The following is a 21,090-nucleotide window of genomic DNA, read 5'->3' on the forward strand; positions in this document are numbered from 1 at the left end:
ATCATCTGAGGTCATCAGTCCCCTAGAACTTAGAACTACTTAAACCTAACTAACCTAAGGACATCACACACATCCATGCCCGAGGCAGGATTCGAACCTGCAACCGTAGCGGTTGCGCGGTTCCAGACTGAAGCGCCTAGAACCGCTCGGCCACAACAACTGGCCAGCACACGATTAAAATCACACCTCCCGACGCACAGGAGAACAGCACTTAACACATGTTGTCAGGCGTTGTCGGTGGATCACGATAGCAAATATCCTTCAACTTTCCCCACAGAAAGAAATCCGGCGACGTCAGATCCGGTGAATGTGCAGGCCACAGTATGGTGCTTCAATGACCAATCCACCTGTCATGAAATATGCTATTCAGTACCGCCTCAACCGCACGCGAGCTATGTGCCGGACATCCATCATGTTGAAAGTACATCGCCATTCTGCCGTGCAGTGAAACATCTTGTAGTAACATCGGTAGAACGTTACGTAGGAAATCAGCATACATTGCACATTTAGATTGCCATCGATAAAATGGGGGCCAATTATCATTCCTCCCATAATGCCGCACCACACATTAACCCGCCAAAGTCGCTGACGTTCCACTTGTCGCAGCCATCGTTGATTTTCCGTTGCCCAAAAGTGCATATTATGCCGGTTTACGTTACCGCTGATGGTGAATGACCCTTTGTCGCTAAATAGAACGCGTGCAAAAAATCTGTCATCGTCCCGTAATTTCTCTTGTGCCCAGTGGCAGAACTGTACACGACGTTCAAATTCGTCGCCATGCAATTCCTGGTGCATAGAAATACGGTACGGGTGCAATGGATGTCAATGTAGCATTCTCAACACCGACGTTTTTTAGATTCCCGATTCTCGCGCAATTTGTCTGCTACTGATGTGCGGATTAGCCGCAACAGCAGCTAGAACACCTACTTGGGCATCACCATTTGTTGAAGGTCGTGGTTGACGTTTCACATGTGGCTCAACACTTCCTGTTTCCTTAAATAACGTAACTATCCGGCGAACGGTCCGAACACTTGGATGATGTCGTCCAGGATACCGTGCGACATACATAGCACACGCCCGTTGGGCGTTTTGATCACAATAGCCATACATCAACACGATATCGACCTTTTCCGCAATTGGTAAACGGTCCATTTTAACACGGGTAATGTATCACGGAGCAAATACCGTCCGCACTGGCGGAATGTTACGTGATACCACGTACTTATACGTTTGTGACTATTACAGCGCCATCTATCACAAAGCGAAAAAAGTGGTCCATCTAAAACATTCATATTTCTCTATGTAGTACACGAATATGTAATAAAAAATGTGGGTTTCTATTTAAAAAAAAACGCTGTTGATATCCGTTTGACCTATGGCAGCGCCATCTAGCGGGCCAACCATAGCGCCATCTGGTTTCCCCCTCCAAGCGAGACGAGTTTCGTTCTTTGTAGTTTTTTCGTTTGATGCTTATTTCGTGAGATATTTGGCCCGGTCAGTATCAATGGACCACCTTATATGCCCGAGGCGGGATTCGAACCCGCGACCGTAGCAGCAGCGCGGTTCCGGACTGAAGCGCCTAGAACCACTCGGCCACAACGACCGACTTCTTAATAACACATTCATTTATTTCTAGTTACGATAACTACGTTTCGCCACAGAAGGTAACCGATTTATTACCTATGATTCGAAACTAAATAAATATCGATGACTAAAATATGACGTCATTGGTCAAAGCCGACGAGTTTTATATCATTCTTCATTTGACCCTTACCACCTCCTAAAATATGAATAGCAAAGAGCTGCAGTAGAAGAGATTTGTTTTTAGCATCTAAGATGACGAAGTGCTCATAGCTGTTAAGGTATGCATGTTAGAGCTCATGTTTGCTAGACATTTTTGCTTCGAATGAATATCCGAATATCCGAATATTGACTGTTGCTCCTGGGACTCCCCGTATGTAGCAGTAGCAAATCAAAACGGTTATCACAAAAGAACTTCAACTATTTATCGAAATGGGAACGAACCAAGTACCGCAAAACAATGAAAGACTACAGCTGCGGTACAGTCTTAACGTAACAGTCACGGCACTCCGTCTCTTTCTTGTTACCCACAGCGATTGCAGCGCACCAAGCGGCCAGGAAGTGTTGAGTTCGGTGAGATCTGGTTGGTTGGTTGGTTTTGGGGAAGGAGACCAGACAGCGAGGTCATCGGTCTCATCGGATTACGGAAAGACGGGGAAGGAAGTCGGCCGTGCTCTTTGAAAGGTACCATCCCGGCATTTGCCTGGAGCGATTTAGGGAAATCACGGAAAACCTAAATCAGGATGGCCGGACACGGGATTGAACCGCCGTCCTCCCGAATGCGAGTGTCTAACCTCGGTGAGATCTATTGAAAGCCAAAGCGATACGTAATTGTTTATATTGATCTGTAGAATGGTTTTTACAAACGGACGCGTATGTAGCGCTGCACATTGGAACAACAACAAGAAGACACCACATATTTCTTTTCTTGGTTTCCTAACAACACTAGCAGGTGTGAACGGCTACATTATGGAATATTTTATTTACGATTTTCTTGTAACCTGCAGATATTTACTAGAGAATGATGTGTTCTTTAAGAACAAAAAAAAAAAAAAAAAAAACGCTAGTAAACAGCAGGAGACCTGACCGTTTGCAGAAAGGCGTTTTCGGTTGCGGCGGAATCTTCACTTGAAATTTCAATCGCTAGCTTTCTCCTCCAAATGCGAAAATATTTTGTTGAAGCCGACCTACGTAGCGAGAAACCATCATTATAAAAAGATAAGGGAAATCAGAGTTCGCACAAAAGATATAGGTGTTGGTTTTTACCGCACGCTGTTCGGAAGATTGAAATAATAGAGAATTATTGTGAAGGTGGTTGGACGAACCCTCTGCCAAGGCACTTAGTCTGATTTGCAGAGGATCCATGTAGATGCAGTGGCGGATACATACGGGGGCGAACCACCCTTGCGGGGCCGATTCGTTCGTTTCTCTCGGCAGTCGACTCGACTGAATCGAGATATGGAGTAGTTGTACTAAAAATAAAATAATTGTGCTTGCATAAGGCTGATTTCCAAAATAACCCAGTTTTAGTTGTACTTTCCTATGTAGCACGCGCGTCCGCGTGATCGTATTTTATACGTTTTTGTCTGGCACATAAATAGCTAACACACACCTACGAGTAAAGTCGCGACCATTCTAGTAACCTCGATTCGTTATCCTGTCCGGCATTTGTTCAAGAAAGTCGCGAATATTCTACTGTTTCCTTGTACAGAGAACCTTCGATACGTAGCGTTATAAATACGGACTATTCGCCGAACAGGATGCTAGTTTACATTCAGAAGCAGAAATATGAATACTCAAGAATGAATAAGTAAAAAGTCCTAGTTGTAGCAAGTGCAAGTGTGAAGGCTAATCAAGAGTGAGAGTGATCAACTGATTGTGAAGTATTAATAATAGTAATTCGTAGTAATTTCTCAGGAAAAATATTGTTATGAGACTCGTAACAACATTTTTACCAATAACGTAACAGTAGTTTCCCTTACCTAACTCGTAATCTACGGTAATAGCGATTTTCGAGAAAATGCCTAAAAACACATTTTTATTACAGTAAAAGTAAAGGTAGCTCAAGATATTTATAGCGCCCCATCCTTGAGGTTCTTCTGTATCCGCCACTGTGTAGATATAGATATATATCTACTCAAAAACGTAAAGTTTTCTTCACTGCACTTCCAGTCAAATCAGTACACGTGGAATATAGGAAACGTGTAAGCAATGCAATACCTACGTTATTTAAAGTAGCAGATAAACTACCACAACTGGAGTTCAAGGAAAAACCCGACTGGAGTCACAATGAAAGAATAAAAGCAATAAAACTGTTTCCCAATACAGATGAAACCAACTCCGTAATTGTTGCTGCGTCTGATTCACAAACAGTTAGAATCTTCAACACATTCGATTTTGAAGCAAAAGTAATTAGATTTACAAAAATATTTATGTATTAGAAAGCCAAGTGACGTGTAAGACTATGCGAAACATTAGGCTGCTTACGAAGTTGTTACGCGTCAAGGAAAGCGTCTGTTTTAATTAGAACATATATACGTTTATATTCTCTTGTTTACAGCAGAGTAAGCTACAATTATACGCATATCCGAAACTATTACTTCATCATTCGGCTATACCTTATGTCATTGAACCAGGTTCAAATGGCTCTGAGCACTATGGGACTTAACTTCTGAGGTCATCAGTCCCCTAGAACTTAGAACTACTTAAACCTAACTAACCTAAGGACATCGCACACATCCATGCCCGAGGCAGGATTCGAACCTACGACCGTAGTGGTCGCGCGGTTCCAGACTGTAGCGCCTAGAACCGCTCGGTCACTCCGGGAGGCATTGAACCAGGAAAATTCGGTTCTTACATGTGTTCCTATATGTGTTTCACGGTCATTCATGTCTCTTGACAACTTACTAATGCTTCTAACGCAAAAATGTAACAATTATTTCGCTAATCGACTAGAAAAACAGTTAAAAACCAACTTTACTTTTGCGGTCGCTTTCTCGTCGCTTGGGGCGCTAGTATCACACCAGCTGTCAAGACGGTAAAAATATCCACAGTAATGAATGTCGCAATTGTATTAGACTGTGGTTGTAATGACACCACGACAAACGGTACGAATAAGAGAAAAACCTTATTCCCTAATACAAATGGGATGTCGACATAATCAGTTACTCCATCGAGAAACGACTTGATTTCTTATTACAGTTTGTAGATCTTGATTAATTCCGTGCGAAATGGCAGACTCAGTATTGCACTATATATTCGTCACAGTTCCACGATCTTAAACCTGAATTTCACATTTACGCACGTACGTTTCAAGTGTTTGGATACGTAAGACGAAACAGTTACGTTGACAATCGAACTTTGAGAAAGCGCAATGTACTTACCACCTCCTTTCCTCCCTTGAGACTCACAACATGCCACGCATTGTGACAAAGCAGAAGAACCCACACGTAGAGTAGGTGGACTTTACATGGCGAGAGCATTACGTTCACGTCTAGAAGATTCCTCCCAGATTTAGACGCAGACCAGGCATGCAAAACATTTGCTGATATCATTAGAACTTCTATTCCTTCCCAACGACAATCGAGACAGATGAATGACAGTGACAGGCTACCAGCGAGATCAATAGTACGAAGCTCACTGAAAGCTACAGCGCTATCTTTGGCGAAATGGATATTGTGTACGCTCTTTTCATCATCTTCAACTTGTTAAAACTTAGGTTTTTTTTTCCTTTCAAAACTGAAATCCCGATTATTTACAGTATATTTATATTTAGAGTACATTTGACATTTGCATAAAAGTGGATACATTTTTATTGATTTCTTTAATAATTGAACCAATAATCTATGGACAATGAAAGCTCGAACTACTTGTAACTACACTGAAGAGCCAAAGAAACTGGTACACCTGTCTAATATCGTGTAGGGCCCCCGCGAGCACGCAGAAGAAGTGCCGCAACACGACATGGCATGGACTTGACTAATGTCTGAAGTAGTGCTGGAGGGAACTGACATCATGGATCCTGCAGGGCTGTCCATAAAACCTGAAGAGCACGAGGGGCTGGAGAACTCTTTTGAATAGCACGTTGCAAGGCATCCCAGATATCTGAAATAATGTTGACGTCTGGGGAGTTTGGTGACCAGCGGAAGAGTTTAAACTCAGAAGAGTGTTCCTGAACCCCCTCTGTATGGGGTGTCGCATTGTCCTGCTGGAATTGCCCACGTCCGTCGGAATGCGCAATGGACATCAAAGGATGCAGGCGATCAGACAGGATACTTACGTGCGTGTCACCTGTCAGAGTCGTATCTAGATCCCATATCACTCCAACTGCATTCGCCCCATACCATTCCAGAGCCTCCACCAGCTTGAGCAGTCCCCTGTTGACATGTAGGGTCCATGGATTCATGAGGTTGTCTCCATACCCACACACGTCCATCCGCTCGATAAAATTTGAAACGAGTCTCATCACAGCCAGCGACGTGTTTCCAGTCATCAACAGTCCAGGCGAGGAACAAAGCTTCGTGTTGTGCCGTCATCGAGGGTACGCAAGCGGGCCTTCGTCTCCGAAAGCGCATATCGGTGACGTTTCGTAGAATGGTTCACACGCTGAACCTTGTTGATGGCCCAGCACTGAAATCTGCAGCAATTTACGGAAGGGTTGTACTTTTGTCATTCAGTCGTCGTAAGTCCCTTTCTCTCAGGATCTTTTTCCGGCCGCAGAGATGTCGGAGATTTGATGTTTTACAGGATTCCTGGCATTCTTGGTACACTTGTGAAATAGTCGTACGGGAAAATCTCCACTTCATCGCTACCTCGGAGATGCTGTGTCCCATTGCTTGTGCGCCGACTGTAACACCACGTTCAAACTCACTTAAATCTTTCCATTGCCACTGCAGCAGCAGTAACCGATCTAACAACATCGCCAGACGCTTGTCTTACATATGCGTTGCCGACCGTATTGCCGTATTTTGCCTGTTTACATATCCCTGTATTTGAATACTGATGCCTATACCAGTTTCTTTAGTGCTTGTAGTGCAGCAACGGCGTTGTGGTCAAGGACTGGCACGGTAGCTCAGCGTGTTTGGGGAGAGGGTTAAGTGCCCTCTGTGATACAACTAGAATGGGTGTCATGGGACATCCGCCCCGAAAAAATGCAATGAACAATAACGTAAAACAAATAGTAGCATCACGGCGATGGGCCGCCACGCGGGAGAGTGGTGTTCAAACCCACCTCGTGCCAACTGTTTTTTCTTTGTTCGCTATATTCAAATTTGTGTCTGTGTCGTGGTGTAACATCCGTTTGCAACAACAGGGTGTAAGAATTGGACCTACATTGACAGTTGATTCTGCGCAACTACTCTATTAGAATCGGAAAGGAATTGTCTTTCAAATGGGAACCGCAAACGTTTGAGGACAAGGCGACAAGTCAACCGAAACCTCCATCAGAAAACACGGCATTAGTGACAGTACGTGTGTCATGTGGTAAGAACCTCTTACCGACGCATCTAATTTGTACGCCTGATGAGTGAGTGAGATATACCTCCTTGCCCAGTATAGGTGTTCGTATGAATGTCATCAGATCCAAGGAAATGCTGAAACAACAGGGTGTTACAAAAAGGTTCGGCCAAACTTTCAGGAAACATTCCTCACACACAAAGAAAGAAAATATGTTATGTGGACATGTGTCCGGAAACGCTTACTTTCCATGTTAGAGCTCATTTTATTACTTCTCTTCACATTAATCATGGAATGGAAACACACAGCAACAGAACGTACCAGCGTGTCTTCAAACACTTTGTTACAGGAAATGTTCAAAATGTCCTCCGTTAGCGAGGATACGTGCATCCACCCTCCGTCGCATGGAATCCCTGATGCGCTGATGCGGCCCTGGAGAATGGCGTATTGTATCACAGCTGTACACAATACGAGCACGAAGAGTCTCTACATTTGGTACTGGGGTTGCGTAGACGAGAGCTTTCAAATGCCCCCATAAATGAAAGTCGAGAGGGTTGAGGTCAGGAGAGCGTGGAGGCCACGGAATTGGTCCGCCTCTACCAATCCATCGGTCACCGAATCTGTTGTTGAGAAGCGTACGAACACTTCGACTGAAATGTGCAGGAGCTCCATCGTGCATGAACCACATGTTGTGTCGTACTTGTAAAGGCACGTGTTCTAGCAGCACAGGTAGAGTGTCCCGTATGAAATCGTGATAGCGTCCTCCATTGAGCGTGGGTGGAAGAACGCGAGGCCCAATTGAGACATCACTAACAATGCCTGTCCAAACGTTCACAGAAAATCTTTGTTGATGACGTCATTGCACAATTGCGTGCGGATTCTCGTCAGCTCACACGTGTCGATTGTGAAAATTTACAATTTGATCACGTTGGAATGAAGCCTCATCCGTAAAGAGAACATTTGCACTGAAATGAGGATTGACACATTGTCGGATGAACCATTCGCAGAAGTGTACCCGTGGAGGCCAATCAGCTGCTGATAGTGCCTGCACACACTATACATGGTACGGAAACAACTGGTTCTCGCGTATCACTCTCCATACAGTGACGTGGTCAACGTTTCCTTGTACAGCAGCAACTTCTCTGGCGCTGACATTAGGGTTATCGTCAGCTGCACGAAGAATTGCCTCGTCCGTTTCAGGTGTCCTCGTCGTTCTAGGTCTTCCCCAGTCGCGAGTGATAGGCTGGAATGTTCCGTGCTCCCTAAGACGCCGATGAATTGCTTCGAACGTCTTCCTGCCGGGACACCTTTGTTCTGGAAATCTGTCTCGATACAAACGTACCGCGCCACAGCTATTGCCCCGTGCTAATCCATACATCAAATGGGCATCTGCCAACTTCGCATTTGTAAACATTGCACTGACTGCAAAACCACGTTCGTGATGAACACTAACCTGTTGATGCTACGTACTGGTGAGGTTGATGTTAGTACTGTAGAGCAATCAGTCGCATGTCAACAGAAGCACCGAAGTCAACATTACCTTCCTTCAATTCGGCCAACTGGCGATGAATCGAGGAAGTACAGTACATACTGACGAAACTAAAATGAGCTCTAACATGGAAATTAAGCGTTTCCGGACACGTGTCCACATAACATCTTTTCTTTATTTGTGTGTGAGGAATGTTTCCTGAAAGTTTGGCCGTACCTTTTTCTAACACCCTGTATAACAATTTGTCACATAAGCTGCAACAAATGAACGCAACAGTTTCAGTCACTCAGTTTCTCTGTGCTCTGTCAAAACATACGTTTTAACGTCTTTTTAAGTTGCGTTCCATGTAGGAAGTTTTCACTCCTTTGTCGTAATATAATTCACGCCCGTTTATTAGTTGTTTTCATTTCTGTGAGACGTGTGTGTGGTATCTCAACTGCTCCCACTATTCATCACGTTTACTTGCGACGGTAACGTATTCTTACCACATGACTCATATTCTGTAATCAACGTATAGTATGACAACTGCTTACCGTTCACTATTCGTATTTTTTCTTTTTCCACAGTTCAGAACACTCTCTTTCTGTTTCCATGCTTGATCTGTGTTCATTTTTAGACGGGCTATCCACCGAGCCACCAAATCTGATGGGGCTGCCATTGGGAGTTTCTGTTGTAAGCACCCTCGGCGGTATGAAGCGCTACATTACAGGGCAGTTTATTTACGATTCTCCTGTAACAAGACAGTCCTAGTAAACTCCTGAAGACCTGACCTTCTGCAGAGATACGTCTTATATCTACCCAACAAAGCAGAGTTTTATTCGCTACGTTTTCAGCCACACCAGAAAATGTGGAACGTAGGAGACCTATATGGAATGTAATACCTAAATTACTTAACGTAACAAATGAGCCCCCACAACTGTAGCTTAAGGGAAAACGTCAGAAGTAATAAAACTGTTTCTCGACACGGAAAAATTCATTTCAAAAATGATTTGCTAAACCTGGGCCGCGTACGGCTACAATCTTCAACACGTGCAGTTTTGAAACAAAAGTAATTACATTTACAAGAATAATTGTGTATTAGGAAGTCGAGAGATGTGTTAGAAAGGGGCAAATCACGAGACACCATAAAATTTTTTTAAGTGGTTCGGAAAGTGCCCACGGCAATAACAACAGAAACATGTGCTACCCGTGCATGACATATGCGTTTACATTCTCTTTCTTTCAGCGCAGTACGCTGCATATACACGTATTCCAAAGAATTTCTTAATGAATTAGTTATAGCTTACATCATTGAACCAGTGTGGTTGGGCTGTTGTCACATGTATTTGATGATACTTCACGTCTCTTGATAACTTCCTAATACATGGAACGCAAAAATGTGACAGCTGTTTCCTGAATTAAGTAGAAAATAACTAAAAACTAAACACTATCCTTAAGACGCATGTGACTGTTTTCTCACCCCTCGGGGCGCTAGTATCGCTCTAGCTGTCGAACGGAAAGGGAGTGCGGCCATAAAATCTTGAGCTGTTCCTAAAATATCGATATCCTTTCCAAAATATATCGATTTTCAACGACGTGAAATTCAACGCCGACATATTTATATCGAAACGCCTATATCGAGTGTCGATATTTTGTTTTATATTCTTTTCTCCTATTGAATTTCTATTATTTATTTTATGTTATTATATTTTATTTATTATTATTTGTATGTCTATTATATTCTATTTCACAATTTTCGGTAATATTTGAAGCTTTTTTAAAAAATAATAGTAGAACATAATTTTACTTTCTCTGTGTGAAAGAGTCATTTATGTCTCAGTGAATCAAATTTTTGTCGAAGTAATTAAACTTACGATCACCAGAATAATTATGACATCTTATCTACTAAATTTTAGTGTAGATATCACTGCCACAGTAACTCTGTTGTTAGTGTAATTTACACGCTATGGTGTGTGTTTCTGTCCCCACGTTTTTCTTCGCACGTAGTAAAAGTTTGAATACGACCTCCAGCAGAACAGAAGGAAGCCACAGTGTATTGTAACTAGCTTAAGATGCATTTTGCACCTTAGCATATGGCAACGACACAGTTTCCTTGTAAATGATAAAGAGTGGCACCACTTCTTCGTAAATGACACACCGTTACACTTTCGGGAAAGAAGTAGACGCTCTTGCGCTGACGCTGGTTTGCAGCAGCGACCTAGAGGCAATGACCTCACAGTTGCCCCGTGAGGCCTGGATATCGGAGGATGTGGGTTGAGACCCCTATTATCTTCTGCAAGCCCGGCTGTTCGGAATCTAGCTGCTCGGAAACGTAAAACTCTGTATCTCGTTAGGTCAAAATCATTGTTTTCAAGGAAAGTACATACTATTCGATTACGCATACCACTTTTCAAATACAAATACATTGCACAGACTCTTACCACAGTCTGTGGCTGCCAAAAATTACACCGTTTCGACAATTCGATGCGATTAGGTCAAAATCGTTGGTTTCAAGGAATGTACCTACTAGTGGTGGGCAGGAAATCGCGTATCTGTTAGAAATCACAGTGACTGAGAAGTCACAGATATCACAGTAGCAACTTTACAGAATCTAACTGCGATTTCAGTCACAGTTAGCAGTCGCAAGTAGTATTTCACATTGAAAGACGTGAGCCATCTATTGGTCGAATTTAGCACTGCTTTCTGCGATTTCAGTGACAAGTCGCAACTAAGAGTCGCAAGTAGCAACTAAAAAGCGCGGTTAACAGTGGCATCTGTTGGCCGAAGTTCGTACTACGTCCATCTCTGCGGTACGCTATGGAGTCTAACTGCGATTTCCGTGACAAGTCGCAACTAAGAGTCGCAAGTAGCAACTAAAAAGCGCGGTTAACAGTGGCATCTGTTGGTCAAAGTTCGTACTACGTCCATCTCTGCGGTACGCTATGGAGTCTAACTGCGATCCGTGACAAGTCGCAACTAAGAGTCGCAAGAAGCAACTAGAAAGCGCGGTTAACAGTGCCATCTGTGGGTCAAAGTTCGTACTACGTCCATCTCTGCGGTACGCTATGGAGTCTAACTGCGATTTCCGTGACAAGTCGCAACTAAGAGTCGCAAGTAGCAACTAAAAAGCGCGGTTAACAGTGCCATCTGTGGGTCAAAGTTCGTACTACGTCCATCTCTGCGGTACGCTATGGAGTCTAACTGCGATTTCCGTGACAAGTCGCAACTAAGAGTCGCAAGTAGCAACTAAAAAGCGCAGTTAGCGCTGCCATCTGTTGAGCAAAGTTCATACTACGCTATTCGCTACCGAGTCAAACTGCGATTTCTGTGACAAATCGCAGCTAAGAGTCGCAAGTAGCAACTAAAAAGCGCAGTTAACATACTTTTCCTAGTGTCATCTGTTGACCGACGTATGTACTTCGTTATGAGAGCCTTGTGCCTCACGAGATTGATGTGCTGTGTGTGCATGTGAAGGGCTTATTTCAAATTTCAATAGTGGTACAAGTCCATTTTTGTTAATTTTGAGATATAGAGTCGTAAAGTTAAATGAGTGCTGAAAAATCTGCAGTTGAGATACCAGAAATATTCAAGCATATGGCTTCTTGCTAGAGATGAACCTTTATTTATGTTTGTTTGGATCACTAATTTCAGAAGCATTATAGACAGAAAAGTGTAGGTAATGGACTGGAGCCTATTGGTAGCGACCATCTCCCTGTCCTCCTCACTGTTTCAGACGGTCGTCGCCCTCGCCCCGACCCTCGTACTGACCCTCCCCCTAAGTATGTCCACGACTATTCCCGAGCCGACTGGAATGTTTACCGGGATACCCTTTCCACCCAGGTCGATAGCCACCCTCTCACCTACCACCACCCTGACGATGTCACCCATGCCGCCTCCTTCCTCCAGCAGACCTTGTCTGAGGCCGTGGAGGCCCACGTTCCTACTGTCGCCATCCACCCTCACCGTCCTACCTTACCCCCACAGGCTGTTCTCCTCCTCCGTGAATCCCGTCGTCTCTACCGTGCCTTCCTCCGCACACGTGACCCGGACACATTACGACGCCACCGGCAACTCCAGCGACACGTTCGTAATTTGCTCGCGGCTAAGAAACGCCGGGACTGGCGACAGACATGCACCCGTTTAAATGCAACCGTACCAATCAACTCGTCCAAGTTCTGGTCGGCCTTCCGTCGCCTTACCGGAACTAAACCCTCCCCCTACTATCCTCTTCTCCACGATGATCTCCCCTTCCCTGACACCCTTAGTAAGGCCAATCACTTTGCCTCCTACCTCTCCGATGTCTTCTCCATCCCCGACGATCCCCAGTTCGATTACTCCCTCTTCCCGGATATCCGCGATCGAACTGACACCTCTGTCCCTCCCCTCGCTCCTGGTTTCCAGTACTTGGACAACATTACACACACGGAACTCAATGCCCCTATCACTACACAGGATCTCATTGATATACTCCGCACAAAACGCAACACCGCTCCTGGTCACGATCGTGCCACCTACCGTCATCTTCATGAAGCTCCTGTCTCTTTCCTCTCCACCCTGGCCAGGCTCTACAATGTAGTCCTGTCCACCGGTTACTACCCCGACCTGTGGAAAACCTCCCGTATCCTCATGTTCGTTAAACCTGGCAAACCGCCGTCCGCCGTCTCCTCCTACCGTCCCATCAGCCTTACCTCGGTCTTCAGCAAGGTCCTGGAATATATCCTCACCCGCCGCATCCACCAGCATCTCCGCCAGCACCGCCTCCTTCCCGTCACCCAGTGTGGCTTTCGGCCATCCTTCTCTTCCGACGATCTTCTCCTTCACCTCACTCATCTCCTTTCCGAACAGCTTAATTCCCGTCGCTCCGCAATCTTCCTCTCCCTTGACCACGAACACGCTTATGACCGCGTCTGGCATTCCGGTCTCCTCTTCAAGCTCCAAACCTTTGCCCTTCCCATTAACTACATCCGTCTGATCGGTTCCTTTCTCTCCCGCCGTCCTTCCTATGTTACCATCCATAACACAGATTCCTACACCTTTTTCCCCTCCGTCGGTGTGCCCCAAGGCTCCGTCCTCTCCCCCCTTCTGTACCTTTTGTACACGGCGGACATGCCGCCACCGTCGCCCCCCGTCCACCTCCTCCAGTTCGCCGATGACACCGCCTTCCTCGCCCTTGCCCCCACCCTGCAACGCTCCCAACGCCTTCTCCGATCCCATCTTGACCGATTCACCGCTTGGTGTAACCAGTGGTTGCTCAAGGTCAATCCTTCGAAAACCCAGGCGATCATTGTAGGCAAAACCACCCCTTCCTTCCGCCTCCTTGATTTCTATCTCACCGTCTATGGCCGTCCCATCGCCCTCACTCCCACCCTTAAGTACCTTGGCGTCACCCTCGACCGTCGCCTCTCCTGGACTCCCCATCTCCATACAATCCAAGCCAAGGCACGTTCCCGACTCCGTCTCCTCAAGCTCCTTTCCGGCCGTACGTGGGGTCTGGACCCTTACACAATCCTCCACACCTATAAATCCCTCATCCGCCCTATCCTTTGTTATGCCCATCCAGCCTGGATCTCCGCCCCCCCTACCTTTTATAAATCCCTCCAAATCCTTGAACGCCATGCTCTCCGCCTCGCCTCTCGCATCCGTCTCCCCTCCCCCACGCGGATCCTGTATGATCTCATCCCCTTCCCCCACCTTCTCCTCTTCCTTGAAAGGATACGGATCCTGTAGACCTCCCGTAAACTCGATCCTCCTCACCCGCTCGTCTCCCCAATCCTCTCCCATCCCCGCCCGCTGCCGCGCCTGTATTCCCACGTCCCGCCCGGTCTCCATCTCTCCACCCTCCTTACTCTCTCCCGAGGTGGCTTCCGCCAGCTCCCCCTCCCTGATGATGTCCTCGTCCCCTCCATCTACCCCTCTTATCAACTTTGACCCTGCCCGCCCCATTTCCGGTGTCCTTTCCCTTAGGCACCCTCCCTCCCTTCTCTTCCCTTCCCTTCTCTATCCTTTCCCCCGTCCCCTCCCTCCACCCCTCTTCCCCAGGGGCTTCCCATCCCCCTTCCTCTCTCCTCCCTCTCTCCCCTGCCCCTGGCGTCTCTGCTCTCCCCTCTCGCTCTCCTACTCCCCCTCCTCCTCCTCCTCCTCCTCCTCCTCCCTTGGCAGGTCCCCAGACTCGCACACGCAAAGTGAACATTCGCGCGCCGGAGATCATCGCCCTCAGTTTAGTGTCTGTGCCGTCGTGTTTGTGCATCAGTGTTTTTCGCCGCCCACGCTCCTTCGTTCACATGTGTCGTCTAACTCGTCAGTATTTGTGCACAGTGCCGACAGTTTTCTTGTTTGTTTCGTCGATTGTGAACGGCTTCATGTTTTTTAATTATTGTATCTACTGTTTTTTTAACCGCCACTCTGTTCCTTATATGTCTCACATTCTTTTTATTGTCATGCTTACGGCTGAAGAGCGGACTCCACTTTTCCGCTGCCAGCCGACCTTGTATGGGGTGTTCAAATAACAATAAAGAAAAAAAAAAATAGGTAATGGACTTGTACCACTATTGAAATAAGCCCTTCATATTATATGACGACATGCACATTCAGCATCAGTTATGGTTGGTCAAATACTGCTGTGACTCTGAATGTATTATATTAATAAGAAGCAACATTGCTTTTTTCTCCTGAAAATGTCAAGTAACGTAACAAACGTGTTTGATTCTGCTTCCAATATGACAGTTTTGGTTAATACTCCACATGCCTACAGGACTTTGCAATGTTAACACAGCAGAACTCAGACATCTGTATAAGCGTAGAGAAATGAAAACAGTCATATGAATGCCTCACTTTTGTTCCGACACAGTTCAAGACTCGGGAGAAAAGTTTTACACCTGGTGTTCTACATGGCAACTTCACACACAAGAACTTTTTGCCGACACTACTACCACCTACATAAGTAAGCTTTTCCTGTGTCACTTTCAAGTCATGCACTTAAGCTATTCCTGATTTAACTGGAAGATCTGTACTTCCCACTTTCATATCAACAGCCTCAAAATGCATATTGTAGACTTTGGGATATGTTACACGTCAGTGTCACACCAAGATTGTGGAGAAGGGGAGGAGGGGGGGGGGGCGGCATGTCACTCTCCAACAAGTGTTTACCAGTAAATAAGTGGCGGAAAATTACGGGTATAGGACGGCTTAAACATGTGGAATATGAGATTTTTATTATTCACTCACTGTATTTAACATTTATTATTCCTTTAAAATCGCACAACAACTTCAATAAAACACTTTAATCAGTCACACACTTATTTCATAATTATTTCACTTTTAAACTGCAAATCCTCTAAGAGCTGTCTTGAATCTTCACGAGTCTCTCTCAACAGCCTTGATGTGGATAGATACGTACAGCAACCAGTAATCAGTCAGAACTGCGTCTGCAAAAACACAAGGATTATTAAACAATTTTTGCTGTCACTAATTACTAGCAATATAATTGACAGAGTAGATTGCTAATATTTGCTATATCACATTTGCTAATATTTGCTATAACACATTCGCAAGAACGATCTCACTGAAATAATTAAGTCCATCAAAACGCTTAGAAACTAACCTGTCGTCTGACGAAAACGGTCTAAAGACTGGAAATTTCTTCAGATCTGTTGACAATGATATTTTGAATTATCACTTTACTGAGTGACTGAAATGTAGTTCAGGTACCTATGAACATAACAATATGTTAGAATTCATTTTCTAAACACGAACTATTACGGTACTGTGTGGCTACTTACATATTAATTACACTATTAATATTTTCACAGCTGTTTCTTTAATACAAAATTAAAGCCAACGGAAGAATAAACGTAAAACATACTTACCAATGACAGGTTTGTTGAGATGCAATTTTCTGTGTGGACAGATGTAACTTTTGCGTACGGTGGTACGTCGCAGCAATCGCAGGAGTCACAGAAATCGCAGAAGTAGCAGAAATCGCAGAAGTAGCAGAAGTCGCAGAAGTAGCAGTGGCGGAGGGATAGGCGACTTAGGTTCCTTAACTGCGACAAATCACAGTTAAGAATAACAGATACTGAAAAGTAGAATTCACAGAAATCACTGATATCGGAAAATCGCAGTTTAGCCAATCGCTAGTACCTACTATTCAATTACGCATACAACTTTTCAAATACTTGGTAAGGCACAGGCTCTTACCTCAGTCTGTGCCTGCCAAAAATTACACAGTTTCGCCAGTTTGATCCACCGCACGAAAACGTGGAGGAATGGTCATATAAGATTTTTTTTTTTTTTTCCTTTATTGTAATTTAAACACCTATACAGGTGGGCTGGCAGCAGCATGGTTCGCTGCTCTTCAGCCTTTAGTTGAACAAAAAACATGATAGAGAGGTGATATACAAAAAAGACGGCGGGCAAAAACATGGAGATACAAAAAAAACAAGAGACAAGAAGCCGTTCACGTTGGACGAAAAAACACTAACACTTGGAGACATGGCGCACAAAACACGGAGAACGGCGACGGCACATGTGAACAGTTGAGTCGGGACTGCACACACACTAAACACTGGTGGCGATGGTCTCCGGCGCGCGAATGTTCACTGAGCGTGTACGAGTCCGGGGACCTGCCAAGAGGGGGGGTGGAGGAGGAGGAAGGGGAGATGGGAGAGGGGAGAGCAGAGATGCCACGGGCAAAGGAGAGAGGGGGAGGGAGGAAGGGGGAGGGGAAGGGGGAGGGGAAGCCCGGAGGAGAGGGTAGGAGGGAGGGGGAAAGGAAAGAGAAGGGAAGGGAAAGGGGGGGAGGGAGGGTGCCTAAAGGAAAGGACACAGGAGGGGGGGGGAAGGATCAAAGTTGATAGGAGGGGTAGATGCAGGGGAGGAGGACATCATCAGGGAGGGGGAGCTGGCGGAAGCCACCTTGGGAGAGGGTATGGAGGGTGGAGAGATGGAGACCAGGTGGGACATGGGAGTACAGGCGCGGCAGCGGGCGGGGGTGGGGGTGGGAGAGGATCGGGGAGACGAGCGGGTGAGGAGGATCGAGTTTACGGGAGGTGTATAGGATTCGTATCCTTTCGAGGAAGAGGAGGAGGTGGGGGAAGGGGATAAGGTCATACAGGATCCGCGTGGGGGAAGGGAGACGGATGCGATAGGCAAGGCGGAGAGCATGGCGTTCAAGGATTTGAAGGGATTTATAAAAGAAAGGGGGGGCGGAGATCCAGGCGGGATGGGCGTAACAGAGGATAGGGCGGATGAGGGACTTATAGGTGTGGAGGATGGTGGAGGGGTCCAGACCCCACGTTCGGCCGGAAAGGAGCTTGAGGAGACGGAGTCGGGAACGTGCCTTGGCTTGGATTGTCTGGAGATGGGGAGTCCAGGAGAGGCGACGGTCGAGGGTGACGCCAAGGTACTTAAGGGTGGGGGTGAGAGCGATGGGACGGCCATAAACGGTGAGATAGAAATCAAGGAGGCGGAAGGAGGGAGTGGTTTTGCCTACAATGTTCGCCTGGGTTTTGGAAGGATTGACCTTGAGCAACCACTGGTTGCACCAAGCGGTGAACCGGTCAAGATGGGATTGGAGAAGGTGTTGGGAGCGTCGCAGGGTGGGGGCAAGGGCAAGGAAGGCGGTGTCATCGGCAAACTGGAGAAGGTGGACGGGGGGTGACGGCGGCGGCATGTCCGCCGTGTACAACAAGTACAGAAGGGGGGAGAGGACGGAGCCTTGGGGCACACCGGCGGAGGGGAAAAAGGTGTAGGAATCGGTGTTATGGATGGTGACATGGGAAGGACGGCGGGAGAGAAAGGAACCGATCAGACGAACGTAGTTAATGGGAATGGCGAAGGTTTGGAGCTTGAAGAGGAGACCGGAATGCCATACGCGGTCATATGCGCGTTCGAGGTCAAGAGAGAGGAAGATTGCGGAGCGACGGGAATTGAGCTGTTCGGAAAGGAGATGAGTGAGGTGAAGGAGAAGATCGTCGGAAGAGAAGGACGGCCGAAAGCCACACTGGGTAACGGGGAGGAGGCGGTGCTGGCGGAGATGCTGGTGGATGCGGCGGGTGAGGATAGATTCCAGGACCTTGCTGAAGACCGAGGTAAGGCTGATGGGACGGTAGGAGGAGACGGCGGACGGCGGTTTGCCAGGTTTGAGGAACATGAGGATACGGGAGGTTTTCCACAGGTCGGGGTAGTAACCAGTGGACAGGACTACATTGTAGAGCCTGGCCAGGGTGGAGAGAAACGAGACAGGAGCTTCACGAAGGTGACGGTAGGTGACACGATCGTGACCAGGAGCGGTGCTGCGTTTGGTGCGGAGTGTAGTGAGGAGATCCTGTGTGGTGATGGGGGCATTAAGGTCTGTGTGTGGAATGTTGTCCAAGTACTGGAAACCAGGAGCGAGGGGAGGGACAGAGGTGTCAGTTCGATCGCGGATATCTGGGAAGAGGGAGTAATCGAACTGGGGATCATCAGGGATGGAAAACACATCGGACAGGTAGGAGGCAAAGTGATTGGCCTTACTAAGGGCGTCAGGGAAGGGGTGATCATCGTGGAGAAGAGGATAGTAGGGGGAGGGTTTAGTTCCGGTAAGGCGATGGAAGGCGGTCCAGAACTTGGACGAGTTTATAGGGAGGGTAGCATTTAAACGGGTGCATGTCTGTCGCCAGTCCCGGCGTTTCTTAGCCGCGAGCAAATTTCGAACGTGTCGCTGTAGTTGCCGGTGGCGTCGTAGTGTGTCCGGGTCACGCGTGCGGAGGAAGGCACGGTAGAGACGACGGGATTCACGGAGGAGGAGGACGGCCTGTGGCGGTAAGGTAGGACGGTGGGGGTGGATGGCAACAGTAGGGACGTGGGCCTCCACGGCCTCAGACAAGGTCTGCTGGAGAAAGGAGGCGGCATGGGTGACATCATCGGGACGGCGGTAGGCGAGAGGGTGGCTATCGACCTGAGTGGAGAGGGTATCCCGGTAGGCATTCCAGTTGGCACGGGAATAGTCATGGATGTACTTGGGGGAGGGTCATGACGAGGGTCGGGGCGGGGGTGACGGCCGTCTGAAACGGTGAGGAGGACAGGGAGATGGTCGCTACCAATAGGCTCCAGGACATCCACCGTAATGCGACCAAGGAGGTTGGGGGAGGAGAGAATAACATCGGGAGTGGAGTTGGATTCGGGACGGGTGTGCTGGGGGATGGGGATGAGGTCGCCTTGAAGGGAGGAGAGGAACCGATGCCACCGCCGTAACTGGGCAGCGGAGCGACTATGGATGTTGAGGTCGGCGGCGATCACATAGGAGGAGAAGGTACGGTCGATGTGGGAGAGGAAGTCGAAAGGAAGAGGGGCGTTGGGGCGGACATAGATGGTGGCACAGGTAATGGTAAGGCCGGGGAAGAAGAGACTAAGGATCAGGTGTTCGGTGGGGTCGGGAAGGAGAGGTTGGAGCCGAACGGGGATCTGGCGGTGGTGGCCAATGGCAACTCCGCCACGCGCAACTGGGAGGGGATTATCGGAGCGGTGGAGGAGATAGGGGGAGGTGTGGATGGAGTGGTGGGGTTGGAGGAAGGTTTCATTAAGGAGGAAGGCATCCACACGGTGGGTAGCAAGGGTGTGCAGGAAGAGGTTCTTGTTGGCGGGAAGGGAGCGGATATTGTTGAAAAGGATACGATGCTGTCGCGCCATGATAAGGACTTATACGAGGGTGTCAAGGCGGGAGAAGGTGAAATGGGCCTGGTTATTGGAAAAGGTGGCGTACATTTTAAGGTGGAATATGGAACGGGCGGCAAGGGAGATCTGTTGTAAGGTGTGGGGGCGCTGAAAGGGATGGACGTTTTGGAGGACAATGGTGAGGAACCTGATGATGTCCTCAGCAGTGGGGGGGGGACGAAGGGAATTGCCAGGAGGGGTGGGGGCGTCCAGGGGACGGACAGGCACGGTGAGTTCAGGAGTGGCGGGAGGGGGTCGGGCTTTACACTTTTGGGAGTAGGTGGGGTGGGGGAGGCTGCAGGTATTACAGGAGGGAGGGGATTGGAGGTTGGGGCACTGCCGGAGGAAGTGCGCTTGCCGACAATGCGGGCAGGTCGGGGCCTCGCGGCACTCTGCTGTTGGATGTGCATTGTAGCGCAGACATCTCTGGCAGCGCAGGGATTAAGGGGGGGAACGGGAGGGGTCGACCTTGTACCGTTGATTGAAGAGGAGGGCACCCTCCTTCAGGAGACGGTCAACGGAGGGGGCGTCCTCAGAGAAAACCCGCATAAGGCGGGTGGGGCTGGTCGCGTTGAAGATGCGGCGGACTGCCCGCACCTCCAGGGTGGGATGGGCCTTCAGCTCCGCCAGCACCTCCTCCTCCGTGATCGACGGGCTAAGCCGAGTGATCACGGCGGTGAGGGTCGGCGGGCGACGCAGGGGTTGGGGTTGGCGGGTAGGAGATGGGGAGGGAGCAGGGGTGAGGGAGGCGTGAGGACCAAAACGGGTGATGGGGAGGCGGGAGAGGATGTCAGTATGGAGGGTTGGGCTGGGGGAGGAGATAAGAACAGAATCCCGTCTGGGAGTAAGGAGAGAGATGGGGGCGCCTGGGAAATGTTGGCGGAGGAGGAGGGAGA

The sequence above is a fragment of the Schistocerca cancellata genome, chromosome 11 (assembly GCF_023864275.1).
Source record: "Schistocerca cancellata isolate TAMUIC-IGC-003103 chromosome 11, iqSchCanc2.1, whole genome shotgun sequence".
In the NCBI taxonomy this organism is placed as follows: Eukaryota; Metazoa; Arthropoda; class Insecta; order Orthoptera; family Acrididae; genus Schistocerca; species Schistocerca cancellata.